The 18,708-nt window shown below is 44.3% G+C and overlaps 1 pseudogene; it reads left to right on the top strand.

Moving 5' to 3' along the window:
• The first annotated feature begins 1,469 nt into the window (after positions 1 to 1,469).
• LOC101033250 (hsc70-interacting protein pseudogene) lies at positions 1,470 to 2,594 on the top strand (annotated as a pseudogene).
• Positions 2,595 to 18,708: the final 16,114 nt, after the last annotated feature.

Genomic DNA, 18,708 nt, shown 5'->3' with positions numbered 1-18,708 from the left:
TACAACTCTTACTCTGAGTGAGATCCCACCCATAAAGGGTTTTAAGCACAGGGCGAGTGTCTGACATTCACTTTAAAGTAAACAGCATGGCTGCTGTGTTGAGAGACTGTAGGGGGAGGTACAGGAGGGGGTAGAGGAGGGGGCGTCTGTTTGGAGGCTGATACTGTGATCCTGGTGAGAGGAGATGGAGACTCAGGTCTTGGGGAGGAGTGGGTTTGGACATACTTGATGATTGGATGGGGGAGAGAGGGAAAGAGAGGGGTGAAGGATGCTCTGCTGGGGCAGGAACAAGGATCTGGGGGTGCCTTGCTGGGCCCTTCATTGCTGTGGCAGTGTCGGGGGATGGGGAGGTGCTGTAAGCAGACAGGGAGAGTCTCCAGGGATTATAGGCGTTTAGTCAACTTGAGCAATCAGCCTGTTTTCCAGCCTCCTGCCCTGCAGCCTGTTTTCCCCTAAACCCTATGTGGAATGTGGGCCCCTTGTTGTTTGGAACCAGCCCCTAACAGACCCCAACTCATAGATGAACCAGAGTGAACGTTCCTCGGGACTGTGCTAGAGTCTGCGCCCCAGCAGGAGCACTGGCTTCATGACCATCACGTGTGACCTATGGGATGGCACGAGGCCTCACTGCATCTGGACAATTGGGACCCTTCCTCCACCAGCGATGACGCACCCTCTCCCGTTTCCATCACCCTGGAAAACCCTCCTGTCACTTTCCTTGGGGAGACACTGCTTCGGAGAACACACCCAGTATCCTCCTCACTAGTGCTGAGTAAAACTCCTATTGATCATAACCCGCTTTCTCCGGCAGTGGCTCACGCCTGTAATCCCAGCACTTCGGGAGGCCGAGGCCGATGGATCACCTGAGGTCAGGAGTAGGGAACCAGCCTGGCCAACATGGTGAAACCCCGTCTCTACTAAAAATACAAAAAATTAGCTGGGTTTGGTGGCATGCGTCTGTAATTTCAGTTACTCAGGAGGCTGAGGCAGGAGAATCGCTGGAACCTGGGAGGTAGAGGTTGCAGTGAGTCAAGATTGTGCCACTGCACTCTAGCCTGGGTGACAAAGTGAGACTGTCTAAAATAAAACACACACACACACACACACACACACGCGCGCGCACACACACAGAAAACAAACAACAACAACAATAAAACCCTGTGTTCTCATGGCAAGCCATTTGTTACTTGCCAGGAGAACCAACCCCATTCTTCTCGGGGTAAGTGCTGGCAGCAGGGGCCCTGGGGGGGCTCAGGAGCCCGTGTCTCTGTTCTGGTGCTTGGAGACTGATTGCAGCGCTGGACGTTGTGATTATAGCTCAGTCTTTACTTACTCATTTCTCTTTTTTTTTAAAAAAAAAAAAAAAAAAAAAAAAGGTTTTTTGCCCCCTTCTGCGAGGTCACATGGAGCCATTGCCCGAGTCTGGAAACGGGCCGCAGACCCTCAGCTCCACCCACCGCCTCCCGACCATGGACCCCCGCAAAGTGAACGAGCTTTGGGCCTTTGTGAAGATGTGTAAGCAGGATCCAAGCGTTCAGCACACCGAGGAAATGCGCTTCGGGCGTGGGTGGAGAGTTTGGGGGGTAAAATACCACCTGCTACTCAGAAAGCTAAATTGGAAGAAAATATCAAGGAAGAAAAACCTGATAGTAAGAAGGTAGAGGAAGACTTAAAGGCAGACGAACCATCACGTGAGGAAAGTGATCTAGAAACTGATAATGAAGGTGTGATTGAACCAGACACTTATGCCCCTCAAGAAACGGGAGACGAGGATGCAGAGATAACAGAGGAGATGACGGATCACGAAATCGATAAGAAAGTGGCTGCTATTGAAGCCCTAAATGATAGTGAATTGCAGAAAGCCACTGACTTATATTCACAGATGCCATCAAGCTGAATCCTCGCTTGGCCATTTTGTACGCCAAGAGGGCCAGCCAGTGTCTTCGTCAAATTACAGAAGCCAAATGCTGCCATCTGACTCTGTGACAGAGCCATTGAAATAAGTCCTGATTCAGCTCAGCCTTACAAGCGGCGAGGGGAAGCACAGACTTCTAGGCCTCTGGGAGGAAGCAGCCCATGATCTTGCCCTTGCCTGTAAATTGGATTATGATGAAGACGCGAGTGCAATGCTGAAAATAGTTCAATCTCGGGCACAGAAAATTGCAGAACATCGGAGAAAGTATGAGCGAAAATGTGAAGAGCGAGAGATCAAAGAAAGAATAGAAAGAGCATGAGATTGCCCAGAGGGGGGAAGAAGCCAGATGACAGCCAGGAAGGAGCTCAGGATGACTCTTTTCCAGGTGGCTTTCCTGGGGGAATGCCTGGTGGTTTTCCCGGAGAAATGCCTGGAATGGGAGGGGGCATGCCTGGAATGGCCAAAATGCCCGGACTCAATGAAATTCTTAGTGATCCAGAGGTTCTTGCAGCCATGCAGGATCCAGAAGTTATGATGGGCTTCCAGGATGTGGCTCAGAACCCAGCAAATATGTCAAAATATCTGAGCAACCCAAAGGTTCTGAATCTTATCAGCAAATTGTCAGCCAAATTTGGAGGTCAAGCGTAATGCCCTTCTGATAAATAAAGACTTTGCTGAAGGAAAAGCAACCTAGATCACCTTATGGATGTCACAGTAATACAAACCAGTGTATCTCTGACCTTCTCATCAAGAGAGCTGGATGCTTTGAAGATAATCCCTACTCCTCTCCCCAAATGCAGCTGAAGCAGTTTACGGTGGTTTGCCATGAGGATATTCATTCAGATAATGTTTTCCTACTAGGAATTACAAACTTTAAACACTTTTTAACCTTAAAAATATTTAAAACAAATTTAAAGCATTGTTAATTCTTATATTTTTCTTTTTTTTTTTTTTTTTTGAGACGGAGTTTTGCTCTTGTTACCCAGGCTGGAGTGCAATGGTGCGATCTTCACTCACCGTAACCTCTGCCTCCTGGGTTCAAGCAATTCTCCTGCCTCAGCCTCCCAAGTAGCTGGGACTACAGGCGTATGCCACCATGCCCAGGTAATTTTTTCTTTGTATTTTTAGTAGAGATGGGGTTTCACCATGTTGACCAGGATGGTCTTGATCTCTTGGTCTCGTGATCCACCCGCCTCGGTCTCCCAAAGTGCTGGAATTACAGGCGTGAGCCACCGCGTCTGGCCATATTTTTCCTTACTAATCATTTTGGATTTTTTTCTTTGAATTATTGGGCAGGGAAGATACTTAATGTATAGAAGATTTTTGCTCTATTTTGAGTGAAATAAAAGTTTATTAGTGCAAGGCAAACATAACTCATTTGAGGATAAAGTCTGTGTTGAATATGTGGTTCCTGAAGCATTTTGAGTTGTCTTTTTAAATGCTTTATCTTTTTCTTTAAAGGTTTATTTCAATAAAACTAATCGGGACCACCAGTATTTCAGTAGGGCTTGGTTAGGGACTGGAAGTGCTTGGCAGGGCGGCAGCAATCTTGCTGTGTTTTATATAACATGCACCCTTGGGCAGGTTGCCCTTAAATCTTACGCTGTAGTGAAGGGATGATTTTTTTTGTAATGCTGCAGTGGAGTTGGAGTACTTAGTTCTGTTCTTGTCTAGTGTATCAAATAAATATATCATATTACTTCCACATAGGGGAAATAAGGGATTACTTTTCTTTTTATATTTCTATGCTTCAAATTCTCTTTCCTAGTCAAAAAATGCCCAACTCTGTGTCTGCTTTCTGCTTGTTAGTTTTTCTCCCTGACTTTTCTTGGGCTAAAGACAGGATTTTCCCACCAATATCATCACTGCTATCATCATTAACAGCATAATTATACAAGAATATTTAATGCTGAGTTTAATTTAATATGTAATACATATGGTAATTGTAGGGTAATACCCACAACAACTGTAGTTTCTTACTTGGCCATGAGAATGCTTATTTAAGTTCCACTCTGGCAAAATCTTGTCATATCGAAAGACACTGGAAAGAAGGATTCCCTTTGGTGTCTGGTCTTCTACTTAGAAAATACCTATTGCATATTTGCAAAGGTATATGCCACAACTGAGGAAATAAAATCCTGTGATTTTTGTGTAGAAAAAATAATTTTTAAAAAATTAATAAAAGGGAGGAAAAAAAGAAAAAGAAAATACCTATTGCAGTTAGAGTTTATCTTGTAGTATTCATCTTTGTATTTTGAAGATAATAAGGTTTGAATTAAATTGATATGCACAGAGGGGAACCAATTTTTTTTTATCCAGTGTAAATTATAAATGAGATAATCGACAGTTATTCATTGTGGCGTTGTTGAGACTATGAAAGACTCATTGTCTTTGTATCCAGCTCTTCCTTAAATAGTGTAACCATACTCCCACCTCTGCTTGCTTGCTTTCCCTTCCCTCCAATGATAAAGAAAATGATAACTTTTCTGTTGTGCATTCAATTCTTATTTTAAATAAGACTAAGTATAGGCATCCTGACATTGCTACGTTTCTACCGATGTTTCAACTTAAAGTGCTAGTGTTTAAAAACATTTTCAAGGGATAAGACCTTCCGGTACTTTGCTTATTTGAAGAATCAGTGGTAGGAGCAGTGAAGTCAATCCTGTGGAGCACATTTCTGAAATAGCACATTTCTGAAATCATAAATGAGTTGATTCATGTTCTAACCCTTTGCTGTACACAAGCAGACAGAAATGCATCTGTTACGTAAATGAGAAAAGGCTATTATGCTGATGGAGCATGCTTTTTAAATCCTTTAAAAACATAATATAAACTTGCATTTGAGCTTGGAAAAGAAAAAAAGGTGTTTTGATTGTTTAGTTAGGCAGCAGAGGGGTCTTCTGATTTTTATGGGGTGGTTGGCTAAGTTTAACCACCCAGAAACAAATGTTTCTCATTAAGAAACATTAGGCTGGTCCGATGGTAGTGGGTTATCAGAAATTATTAACATTAGTGTCACTAAAGTTGGCTTACAACCCCCCGCTGCTAAATTTCACTGGCTTAAGAAAAAAAGAAATGTTAGTCAAAAATAAAACAAAACATACTTACCCCCTAAAAAAAGAAAAAAACAAATTAGGGAAAGCATGAGCTTTGCAGCCCACAGTTTTTACCCTGCCATTTTGATTATTAGGGTGTTTTAACTTAGGTGACATTTTCTCGTAAATACATTGAAATCAGAATTCTACCAACACTGATGACTTTTCATTAAAACTCTGTAAATTGTGGATTAAAATGGAAAACCGGCTGGGTGCATTGGCTCACGCCTGTAATCCCAGCACTTTGGGAGGCCGAGGCAGGCGGATCATGAGGTCCGGAGATCAAGACCATTCTGGCCAACATGGTGAGACCCCGTCTCTACTAAAAATACACAAATTAGCTGAGCGTGGTGGTATGTGCCTGTAATCCCAGCTACTTGGGAGGCTGAGGCAGAAGAATCGCTTGAACCAGGGAGTCAGAGGTTGTAGTGAATGGGAGATTGCCACTGCACTCCAGCCTGGGGACAGAGAGAGACTCCGTCTCAAAAAATAAATGAACAAACAAAACACAAAACCACAAAGCAGAATAGTACAACTGACTTTTTTTTAATTTTTTTTTTTTTTTTTTTTAAATTTAAACAGCGTCTCTTTGTCCTGTTGCCCAGGCTGGAGTGCAGTAGCGCTATTGTAACCTCCAACTTCTGGGATCAAGGGGTCCTTCTGCCTCAGCCTCTCGAGTAGCTGGGATTGTAGGAGCAAGCCACCACACCCAGACATTGACTCTTAATATTTCTCACATTTTTTTAACCTTTAGAGAAATCTCTGATGTATCTGATGAAATATTTGTCTGAAGTTCAATAGCTCTTTCAGTTTCATACTGATTTTTGATACTCTCTTCAAGAGGCATTGATGGATCTAGGATTTAAAAAAGGTTTCTCAGCCGGGCGCGGTGGCTCAAGCCTGTAATCCCAGCACTTTGGGAGGCTGAGGCAGGTGGATCACGAGGTCAAGAGATCGAGACCATCCTGGTCAACATGGTGAAACCCCGTCTCTACTAAAAATACAAAAAATTAGCTGGGCATGGTGGCGCATGCCTGTAATCCCAGCTACTCAGGAGGCTGAGGCAGGAGAATTGCCTGAACCCAGGAGGCGGAGGTTGCGGTGAGCCGAGATCACGCCATTGCACTCCAGCCTGGGTAACAAGAGCGAAACTCCGTCTCAAACAAACAAACAAACAAACACACAAAAAAATAAAAATAAAAAATGTCTCTCATATTCTCAGTACTTCTTTTTTCCAAATGTTAGCATCAGTTATTTCTGCTTTGCTTTTGTCTTTTTTTATTTTAGTTTTTTGTAGAGATGGAGTCTCCCTATATTGCCCAGGCAGGTCTTATGTTCCTGGGCTCAAGTGATTTTCCTGCCTCAGCCTCCCATAGTGAGCCACTGAGACTTAGTCCTCAGTTATTTCTCAATGATGAGATTGGAGTGATTTTTATTTTCATCTTTATACTTTTCAGTATTTTCCAGCATTTCTGAAAGAAATGGTCTTCTTTGTAATTCCTTTGTGTGATATTTTTCTAATCACAAAAAGCAGGATAAAGAGCCAGGTGTGGGGATATGCACCTATGTAATCCTAGATGCTCAGGAGGCTGCAGCAGGAGGATCGCTTGAACTCAGGAGTTCGAGAGCAGCCTGAGTAGCATAGCCAGACTGTGCCTCAGCAACAACAACAAGTTAAAATACTCCGTCAGAGCAACAAAAACCTTAAACTTCCAAATGTCAACTCAGTAAAACACAAAACAACCAAGTTCCCTGAAACTCTCAATTATGATTTTACTACCAAAGCAGTCACTGCCTTGGAAGGATGACTGGCTCTCAGGAGGCTGCCTCAAACGATGCACGTGAAATTCACATGGGCTTCTGATGTGTGGTATATGTATGTTTTGAGATTGTGTTTCCTGCTGTTTATAGCAGGAGGCTAGGCCAGGCGGGGTGGCTCCTGCTTGTAATCCCAGTACTTTGGAAGGCCGAAGTGGGCGGATCACCTGAAGTTGGAAGTTCAAGACCAGCCTGACCAACATGAAGAAACCCCATCTCTACTAAAACTACAAAATTAGTTGGGCATGGTGGCACGTGCCTGTAATCCCAGCTACTCGGGAGGCTGAGGCAGGAGAATCTCTTGAACCCGGGAGGCGGAGGTTGTAGTGAGCCAAGATTACACCGTTGCACTCCAGCCTGGGCAAAAAGAGCGGAAACTCCATCTAAAAAAAAAAAAACCACGAAAATCAGGAGGATAGTCTGGTCAACCACAACAAGGAGACCAAGCCAGCAGCCATCATCAGCAAAGGGGTGGAATTAATGGCTGTTGGCAAGGCAAATGAGGACTAGTAAAGGAAATGCAATTACAATGAGGGCGACGATTAAATCTCTATGCAGGAATATTGCAGGTAAAATCAATGCTGCTTCTTTTTTCTTTTATAGAGACAGGGCTACACTATGTTGCCCAGGCTGGTCTTGAACTCTGGGCCTCAAGCAATTCTCCTGTCTTGCCTCTTAGTGTTGGGATTACAGGCATGAGCCACCAGGCCTGTCCTGAAAATATTTTATATTGAAAAAGTTACAACGTAGAGTTGAATTGGAAACATTATTGTGAACTCATAACCTTTAAGATAAATGTAATTTCCTGGTTTTGACCCTAAAATACAGTTAATTAACAGCATTTCTTTTCTGTCTTTCTATTTTTTTGAGATGGAATCTCTCTCTGTTGCCCAGGCTGGAGTGCAGTAGCAGGCACAACCTTGGCTCCACCTCCTGAGTTCAAGTGATTCTCCTGCCTCAGCCCTGGAGTAGCTGGGACTACTGGCACACACCACTGTGCCTAATTTTTGTATTTTTAGTAGAGATGGGGTTTCACCATGTTGGCCAGGCTGGTCACAAACTCCTGACCTCAGGTAATCTGCCTGCCTCGGCCTCCCAAAGTGCTGGGATTACAGGCGTGAGTCACCGCGTCTGGTTCATCAATAGCATTTCTTCCACCAACCCCCACTCTCGTGCACCCGTCAAAAGGAAACAAGACTTCTTAGTGGGTGGCTGATTCTGTGTTTTGGAACAAGGAAAATTTAGAAAGGGCCTAGAACATAAGGATTTTAGGCCGGTAAAGGTAGAAGGATAAGAAAGCCACTGACCAAATTGTAGCAATTTCACATCCAAAAAGGAACACAGTAATTATGTTTATTTATAACTACCAATTACGATTAAAATAAGTTCAGGGTATGAAAAATCTCAAAACAAAAAATTGACATAAGATTTTCTGATAATATGACATATAATTTTTCTCTGCTTTTGTGATACTTGAAGCACCATAAAGGCGACAGGGAGCTGGAGTGTCACAGAGACTGAGGCAAAGTAATTGGTTAAGCCACCAGCAGGGTGTTCGATCACCAACAAAAAGAAAAAGTCCTATCCTGAAGGCCCATAGGGCTGAAGCAGGATTTGGTTCCCTCTAGAACTTCTGAGAGTCAGTCTGTATCTTGATACACAGCAGCAGAGCTTGGTCATGTCTTTCTAGTCATTGGCTGCTCACGGAGGTGGGGAACAGCCACCTCCTGGGGAAACGTTCCTGGGAAGAGGCCAATGTTTCCATCTAAGCCTGACCCATCCTGTGAATTTCCAACCTTCTTCTCATTTCAAGTTGGGAGTCCCTACGAACATTTTTTTGCTGTTGTTAAGCCATTTGTGGAGCTCTCTAATTGTTGACTCTATCATCTGTTTTCCAAGTTGGGAAGCAAACAGTAATATATTGCTTCATTCATGACTCAACCAAGATTGCTGGAGGCCTCCTCATGTGTCAGGCCAGGGCGAGGCACAGGGCGAGCAAAGCAGGCATGGAGCTGCCCTCATGGGGCCAAGTCCAGTGGGGAAGATGGACCTGATTCAAATGATCACAAAGTGACGCTTGGGAGAGAGCAAAGTGAAAGGGGTGCTTTGGCGGGCTCAGAAGAAGAACCTGATCACGACTCAGGGTGGGTGGGCAGGGAGGCTTCCTTGAGAAAGTGCTATCGATGTGGAGAGTGAATTATGTGAAGAGGCAGGAGAGTGTTCTGAGAAGAGGGGTGTGTGAAACCCTCAGCTCGGAGGAGGGTTGGAGTGTGTTGCACCGGGGGAACCAAGAGGGCATTGGCTGCGCTTTGTGGAATGAGGTGAAGGTGGCCAGGTCAGGTGTGGTAGACAAGGTCCGGTTGGAGTAGGCTTTGGAGGCTATATAAAGGTTTTGTTTTGTTTTGGTAAGAGCATTATTGAGATATAATTTACATACCACAAATTCATCCATTTAAAATGTACAGTTTGAGGCCGGGCGTGGTGGCTCAAGCCTGTAATCCCAGCACTTCGGGAGGCCGAGGCGGGTGGATCACGAGGTCAAGAGATCGAGACCATCCCGGTCAACATAGTGAAACCCCGTCTCTGCCAAAAAATACAAAAAATTAGCTGGGCATGGTGGTATGTGTCTGTAATCCCAGCTACTCAGGAGGCTGAGGCAGGAGAATTGCCTGAACCCAGGAGGCGGAGGTTGCGGTGAGCCGAGATCGCGCCATTGCACTCCAGCCTGGGTCACAAGAGCGAAACTCTGTCACACACACACACACCCACACACACACACACACAAAAGTACAGTTTGGTAGCTGGTTAAGGTGGTTCACGCCTGTAATTCCAGCATTTTGGGAGACAGAGGCAGGTGGATCACTTGAGGCCAGGAGTTTGAGACCAGCCTGGTCAACATAGTGAAACCTCATCTCTATTAAAAATACAAACAATTAGCTGGGCGTGGTGTCAGACACATGTAATCCTAGATACTCAGGAGGCTGAGGCAGGAGAATTGCTTGAATCCAGCAGGTAGAGGTCGCAATAAGCTGAGATCCCGCCACTGCACTCCTGCCTGGGTGACAGAGCAAGACTTCATCTCAAAAAACAAACAGGCGGGGCACAGTGGCTCATGCCTATAATCACAGCACTTTGGGAAGCTGAGGTGGGTGGACCACCTGAGGTCGCAGTTCAAGATCAGCTTGACCAACATGGAGAAACCCCGTCTCTACTAAAAGTGTAAAATTAGCCAGAGGTGGTGGCGCATGCCTGTAGTCCCAGCTACTCAGAAGGCTGAGGCAGGAGAATTGCTTGAACTCGGGAGGTGGAGGCTGCAGTGAGCTGAGATCACACCATTTCTCTCCGGCCTGGGATAGAGTGAGACTCCGTCTCAAAATAAATAAATAAATAAAATAAAATAAATAAAAGGCCAGGTGCGGTGGCTCATGCCTGTACTCCCAATACTTTGGGAGGCCGAGGCTGGCGGATCACAAGGTCGGGAGCTCGAGACCAGCCTGGCCAACATGCTGAACCCCTGTCTCTACTAAAAATACAAAAATTACCCGGGCATGGTGGCGTGTGCCTGTAGTCCCAGCTACTCAGAAGGCTAAGGCAGGATAGTCGCTTGAACTCAGGAGGCAGAGGTTGCAGTGATCCAAGATCATGCTACTGCACTCCAGCCTGGGACAGAGCAAGACTCGATCTAAATAAATAAATAAATAAAAGTAAAATTAAAAATAAAAGGCAGGGGGAGGGGGTGGGTCATGCCTGTAATCCTAACATTTTGGGAGGCCGAGGTGGGCGGATCACTTGAAGTCAGGAATTTGAGATTAGCCTCGCCAACATGGTGAAACCCTGTTTCTACTAAAAATACAAAAATTAGACAGGTGTGGTGGCATGTGTCTGTAATCCCAGCTACTTGAGAGTATGAGGCAGGAGAATCGCTTGGACCTAGGAGGTGGAGGTTGCAGTGAGCTGAGATCGTGCCATTGCACTCCAGCCTGGCGGACAAGAGCGAAACTCCGTCTCAAAAATGAAAGGAAGAAAGTAAAATTCGGCAGAGCATGGTGGCTCATGCCTGTAATCCCAGCACTTTGGGAGGCAAAGGTGGGGGGATTGCTTGAGGCCAGGAGTTTGAGACCAGCCTGGGCAACATAGTGCAACTTCATCTCTCCCCCCAACAAAAAAAAGCTAGCCAAGGATGGTGGTATGTGCCTGTATTCCCTGCCACTCTGGAGGCTAAGTTGGGAGGATCTCTTGAGCCCAAGCGGTTGAGGCTGCAGTGAGCTATGATCATGCCACTGTACTCCAGCCTGGGAGACAGAGTGAGACCTTGTCTCAGAAAAAAAAAAAAAAAAAAAAAAAAAATTCATGCTGTAAAAACAAAAATGAAATAAAAAAAGAAAAAATACAATTCGTTGGTTTTTAGTATATTCACAGTTGTACAGTAACCAGAGTCAATTTTAGAACATTTTCATCACCCTAAAAAGAAACCCTGCAGCCTTCAGCAGTCATTCTCCATTTCCCCCAGACATCTAGCCTTAGGCAACCACCAATCCACTTTCTGTCGCTATGGATTTACCTGGTCTGGACGTTTTTATAAATGGAATTATATGGTATGCGATCTTTCGTGCTTTGCTTCTTTCATTTAGTATAATGTTTTCAAGGTTCATCCACACTCTAGCAGGTATTCGGACTTCATTCCTTCCGTGGCCAAATAATATTGCACTGTATGGCTGGACTATTTTTTGTTTATCATCTGTTGATGGACATTCAGGTTGTTTCTGCTTTTTAGCTATTATGAATAATCTTGCTCCGAATATTCATGTACAAGTGTTTCTTTCCTTTTTAAAATTTATGTATATATAAATTATATATATATATTTTTTAATTAAAAAATGGATATGGGTAGAAAATAAAAAACTAAAAAAACTAAAACAAAAAAAAGAAGAAAAAAGATACAAAAAGAAATGAGGCCGGGCACAGTGGCTCGCACCTGTAATCCCAGTACTTTGGGAGGCTGAGGCAGGTGGATCACTTGAGGTCAGAAGTTGGAGACCAGCCTGATCAACATGATGAAATCCCATCTCTACTAAAAATATAAAAATTAGCCAGGTGTGGTGGTGTGCGCCTGTGATCCCCACTACTCAGGAGGCTGAGGTAGAAGAATTGCTTGAACCCAGGAGGCAGAGGTTTCAGTGAGTCGAGATTGAGGCACTGCACTCCTTCTAGGGCAACAGAGCAAGACTCCATCTTAAAAAAAAAAAAAAACAACAAGGCCGGGCGCGGTGGCTCACGCCTGTAATCCCAGCACTTTGGGAGGCCGAGGCGGGTGGAACACTAGGTCAAGAGATCGAGACCATCCTGGTCAACATGGTGAAACCCCGTCTCTACTAAAAATACAAAAATTAGCTGGGCATGGTGGCGCACGCCTGTAGTCCCAGCTACTCGGGAAGCTGAGGTAGGAGAATTGCTTGAACCCAGGAGGCAGAGGTTGCGGTGAGCCGAGATTGCGCCATTGCACTCCAGCCTGGGTAACAAGAGCGAAACTCTGTCTCAAAAAAAAAAAAAAGAAAACAAAAAAACAGAAATGAAATAACACATAAAAAAGAAAAAAAGTAAAGACAGGTTCTCACTATGTTGCCCAGGCTGGTCTAAAACTCCTGGACTCAAACAACCCTACATCTTCGGCCTTCTAAAGTGCTAGAATTACAAGCATGAGCCACAGTGCCTGGCCAAGTGTTTCATAATAAAGATTTACATCCTGTGAACAGTAATATCCATTAAAAAGTTTCAGGCTAGAGTGTGATACCAGATTTTGTGTTTAAAAAGATCACTGTCAGTCTCCTGGTGAATGGATATGAAAAGGGGGAGTGAATGTGGGGACCAGTTAGAAGGCCATGGCAGGCCATTGCCATCGATGGTGGCGACTTTGACCGGGGGTATGCAGCACCAGACATGGCAAGAAATGGCAGATTTTAGAGATATTTAAGGGGTAAAAGTAAGAGGATTTGATAGATTGGGAAGGAGGAAGATGGCAGGTGGATGGATGGACTTACCGTTCACTGAGACACACAATTCTAGAGATGACCAGGTTTGGGGTATAATATTAAGAACCTAACTGGGCGTGGTGGCTTATGCCTGGAATCCTAGCACTTTGGGAGGCTGAGGCATAAGGATCATTTGAGTCTAGGGGTTTGAGACCAGCCTGGGCAACATAGAGAGACCTTGTCTTTTTTTTGAGATGGAGTCTCGCTCTGTCATCAGGATGGAGTGCAGTGGCATGATCTTGGCTCACTGCAATCTCTGCCTCCTGGGTTCAAGCAATTCTCCTGCCTCAGCCTCCGCAGTAGCTGGGACTACAGGTGCACACCACCATGCCTGGCTAATTTTTGTATTTTTGGTAGAGACAGTTTTCGCCATTTTGGCCAGGATGGTCTCAATCTCTTGATCTCGTGATCTGCCCGCCTCAGCCTCCCAAAGTGCTGGGATTACAGGTGTGAGCCACCACACCCAGTTTCTTCCCTTCTAGGAAAGTGAACAAGTTGACTATTTAATTAACAAAACACTTAGATTACTGTCAACTTAAAGTTAACATCTTTATTTGGGCAGAGATAGAGGGAGGCAGAGGTTGCAGTGAGCAGAGATCATGTCACTGCACTCCAGCCTGGGCAACAGAGTGACATGTCTACTCAAAACAAACAAACAAACAAACAAAACAGAGAAGGAAGGAAATGAAATGTATAGATTGGCACTAAGATATCCAAAGCCCTAGCAGGAAGCTGAGGCTCAGCAGAGCCAAGGAGTCACAGGTTTTCTGGAAGGTTCCCCAGCAGGGATGGGCCACAGCTTGTGGGTTTGGATGAGCGGCAGGCAGGGCAGGTGAGCTTCAGTGAGCAAGGAGGTCTTTGAACTCAGAGTGCAAGGTATTGAAACAGAAAATATTTAATTTGCCTCAGTTTATTTTTAATTTTCTTTTCTTTCTTTTTTTTTTTTTTTTTTTTTTTGAGACAGAGTTTCGCTCTTGTTACCCAGGCTGGAGTGCAATGGCGCCATCTCGGCTCACCGCAACCTCCGCCTCCTGGGTTCAGGCAATTCTCCTGCCTCAGCCTCCTGAGTAGCTGGGATTACAGGCACGTGCCACCATGCCCAGCTAATTTTTTGTATTTTGAGTAGAGACGGGGTTTCACCATGTTGACCAGGATGGTCTCGATCTCTTGACCTCGTGATCCACCCACCTCGGCCTCCCAAAGTGCTGGGATTACAGGCTTGAGCCACCGCGCCCGGCCTATTTTTAATTTTTTAAAAAATTAAACTGTGGTTTTTTGAAACCGAGGTTCCTTTATTGTGGCTATGTAGGAAAACATCCTTGCTGGCCAGGCACGGTGGCTCATGCCCGTAATCCTAGCCCTTTGGGGCACTGAGGTGGTAGATCATGAAGTCAATAAACCAAGATGATCCTGGCCAACACGGTGAAACCCGTTCTCTACTAAAAATACGAACATTAGCTGGGCATGGTGGCGCACATCTGTAATCCTAGCTACTTGGGAGGTTGAGGCATGAGAATGGCTTGATCCTGGGAGGTGGAGGCTGCATTGAGCCACTGCACTCCAGCCTGAGCGACAGCTCCATCGCTTATTTGGCTTTATCAGACTTTGTGCGGCAGGGCACGGTGGCTCTCAGCTCAATCACAGCACTTTGGGAGGCCGAGGCGGGTGGATAATCTGAGGTGAGGAGTTCAAGACCAGCGTGGCCAATGTGGTGAAACGCTGTCTCTACTAAAAATACAAAAAAATTGTCCAGGCGCAGTGGCGCATGCCTGTAATCCTAGCTGCTCAGGAGGCTGAGGCAGGAGAATTGTTTGAACACGAGAGGCGGAGGTTGCGGTGAGCCAAGATCGTGCCACTGCACTCCAGCCTGGGTGATAAGAGCAAGATTCTGTCTCAAAAAAAAAAAAAAAAAAAAAAAAAAGGGCAAGAAATTGTTCTTGCTTTTGGAAGACACTGAAGTTATTTTAGAAGTAAAGGGGCAAAAAAAGTAACAAAAAAGAAAAAAAAAGAAAAAAGAAGTAAAGGGGCTATGATGACTGTAAATTTTGCTGAAACAAATGATCAAAAACCAAGAATAGGTACACATACATAGGGAGAGAGAGTGACAGAGCAATGTGGCAAAATGTGGATACTGTAGTTGGTGATTTGCATGAAGAATATACAGAAATTAATTGCTTTTTTTGTTGTTGTTGTTTTGAAACAGTGTCTCACTCTGTTGCCCATACTGGAGTGCAGTGGAATGATCTCAGCTCACTGCAACCTCTGCCTCCCTGGTTCAAGTGATTCTCCTGCCTCAGCCAATGGAGTAGCTGGGATTACAGGCCCAGCTAATTTTTTGTATTTTAAGTAGAGATGGGGTTTCACTATGTTGCCCAGGCTGATTGCAAACAATTGCAATTTTTAAATTTGATATTTTTTTTCAAAATTACAAGTAGAGGCCGGGCGTGGTGGCTCACATCCGTAAATCCAGCACTTTAGGAGGCTGAGGCTAGCACATTGCCTGAGCTCAGGAGTTTGAGACCAGCCTGGGCAACATGGTGAAACCCTGTCTCTACTAAAATACAAAAAATCAGCTGGGCATGGAGGCGTGTGCCTGTAGTCCCAGCTATCCTGGAGGCTGAGGCAGGAGAATTGCTTGAATCCGAGAGGCAGAGGTTGCAGTGAGTTGAGATCATGTCACTGTACTCCAGCCTGGGAGACAGAGCGAGACTCCATCTCAAAAACAAACAAACAAAACAAACAAACAAAAAAACCCAGTATGGTGGCACGTGCATGTGGTGCCAGCGACTTGGGAGGTTAAGGTGGGAGGAACCCTTGAGCTCAGGAGGTGGAGCTGCAGTAAGCCATGATTGCACCACTGCACTCCAACCTGGGTGACGGAGTAAGACCCTATCTCAATAAAATAAAACAGCCGGGCGCGGTGGCTCAAGCCTGTAATCCCAGCACTTTGGGAGGCCGAGGTGGGTGAATCACGAGGTTGAGAGATTGAGACCATCCTGGTCAACATGGTGAAACCCCGTCTCTACTAAAAATACAAAAAATTAGCTGGGCATGGTGGCTCGTGCCTGTAATCCCAGCTACTTAGGAGGCTGAGGCAGGAGAATTGCCTGAACCCAGGAGGCGGAGGTTGTGGTGAGCTGAGATTGCGCCATTGCACTCCAGCCTGGGTAACAAGAGCAAAACTCCGTCTCAAAAAAATAAAATAAAATAAAACCAAAACCAAAACCAAAAAGTCCTTCCAGTTCTTAAGCCGAGGAGAGCAAGGTCTGCAAGCATTCACAATCCTTAGAAGTCACCTACAGAAAATGGATAACCTGCATCTGAAAGGCATGGAGTCTTTATTTTTCTCTCTGCTGGGGACATTACCCTAAGGGTAGCTGAGCAAAGAGAATACAACCTTTCTTATTATTTTCAGCTTCCTTACCCACTCTTCTTAAGTTTTCCTGATCGCTTGCCACTGGAAGGGTTTAAATTCTCCCTAAAACGATCTCAGTCTCAGATCTTCATCAGCTGACATTACAATCAAACCAGCCCCAAAGGGCTCCTCTCTGGCTACAGAAAGCACTTTTTCGTCTTTGTTTTTATTTTGTTTTGAAATTTTGCAATTCCTTCCCTCATGAAGATTATGGAAGAATCAGAAAAGATGATGGTTAATATTATTTTATATTGTGGGAAACCTCCTTAAACATTTGAAATGCTCAAATATGCCGCAATCTGCCTGGGGAACATTCTGGCAGTGGGTAAAAAGAGCTATGAAACTTTGCAAACCTTTGACCCAGCAATACCAGTTTTGGGAATATACCCCAAGGAAATAACCCAAAAAGGAAAAAATGTAATTTGTGCAAAAATGTTCATGTGCTGCTATTTATAGGGGTGAAGAATTGGAAATAATCCAAATACCAAATAAGGAAATAACTCAGCAAATTATGGTATAGCGGCCTAAGAAAAACACCAGCAAATGATTTTAAATGACAGGAATATATCCTCTGCCCGTTCTAGGGAATGTGTAGATTAATTATTTTAAGTGACAAAAAACCCCGAAACAAAATAAAATACCAAATGGAAAGGTTACAACTGTGAAAAATGCGTACTGTGAAAAATGCGTGCTGTGAAAAAAAGTTTAGAAGTGACTCTTGAGGAAAGGAAAACATGGTTTAGAGTCAGGTTTGGGTACTTTGTCTGTAAAGTTGCTTGTGAATTGCAGTATCTACTGCAGTATGTTCCAGGCCTGACCATTTTGATCCTAAACACAGCTATTTGAGTATATAAAGTAGATAGCAGTTACAAGGTAGACCAGCCAATGGGTTTTTGTTTGGCAGCAAAAAGTCTTTGTCATTTTGTCCCCATGCACTGGAAAATGTGAACGCTAGCAGCATCAGAGTTTGCTGTGGAGTCTGGAGACTCTGAGGACTGGAGAGCTGCAAAGACATGCTGGTGCTAAAATCTTCCTGGAATCGGTCCACTGTCTGCTGGAAGATCAATCTCCAGACATTGCTCAGGGCTCACCACAACGAACTGAGTGGAAGGAACCTACTTTTTCAGAGGAGAGAGAGGAAGAAATTAAATTTTAGAAGCCAAATAAATCAGAGATGGCCAAGAAACATTTACAGAAAAGTAGCACTGGCTCTTAAATTACTAATACAGAGTCAGGCCTACAGAAGACTCATACTTCTTCTTTTTTTTTTTTTTTAATACGGAACACAAGAATTCAGAATACGAAACTGAACAGTCAGATCAAGAAACTAAGAGGATATTGCATCGAGGAACTGTAAGAAATAGGAAGGAGGTGGATAGATATTTGTAGCAAGCTTTAGGGGCTATATAGTATTTTTAAAATAATATATCCTGGATGTAAATTAATATTTAACAACCGGTAAGCAAGAAAACACACAATGGAATGAACTATTATTAAAGTTTACACATTATTTAAAATTCACTTTTCTAGTGAATTCTTACCTTAACAGCCTCATCAGAGGCCAGGCGCGGTGGCTCACTCCTGTAATCCCAGCACTTTAGGAGGCTGAGGCGGGCAGATCACCTGAGGTTAGAAGTTCGAGACCAGCCTGGCCAACCTGGTGAAATCCCGTTTCTACTAAAAATACAAAAAATAGCCAGGTGGGGTGGTGGGCACTTGTAATCCCAGCTATGTGGGAGGCTGGGGTGAGAGAATCACTTGAACCAGGGAGGCAGAGGTTGCAGTGAGCTGAGTTTGCACCACTGCACTCCAGCCTGGGCAAGAGAGTGAGACTCCCTGTCTCAAAACAAAAACGAAACAACCTCATCAGAAGGCTATTTGGCCTGGGATTTTTTTTTTTCCTTTCTCAACCTTAACTTGGACAGTAAGAAACAATTAAATCAGGATCTTTTTTATTAGTAACGAACAAAAATTAAAACGGGAGTATGTACCAACAGTATTGGACATGAATTTTACAGCAATGAGACAACAGAGAAGTATGTCATCTCTTCCACCTTCTCCAAAGAAGTCGAATCCAAGCAGAGAATCATTCAGCACCAGAGTTAGCCAGAGTTTGTCTTAACTATGTTCTTTGTTCATCTGAGAATGTGTTTTGTTCTACTCTTTCCTCTCCCTGGTGATTTAACAACAATGTGAAGTACACCCAGAGCCTTTCTTAGGGAGAGCAGTTTATTTACCAAACTTACAATAGGTGGCTCTCTGCCAACCCTGCCCATTTCCCCCTCACTCTTCGGCCAAGACTCTCAGTCTGGCTCCACATTTTATCCTGTATTTAACGATGTGCACATCTGTGGGTACCTAGTAACATATTCAGCTCAAGGTCTCTACAAGAGGCCTGGAGCCAAGAGTCATTTTACTTATGTGAACTCATGTGAC

The sequence above is a fragment of the Saimiri boliviensis genome, chromosome 17 (assembly GCF_048565385.1).
Source record: "Saimiri boliviensis isolate mSaiBol1 chromosome 17, mSaiBol1.pri, whole genome shotgun sequence".
Classification (NCBI taxonomy): Eukaryota; Metazoa; Chordata; class Mammalia; order Primates; family Cebidae; genus Saimiri; species Saimiri boliviensis.
Note: the sequence above shows the minus strand (reverse complement) of the source record. Positions and strands in the feature narration are given on the sequence as shown.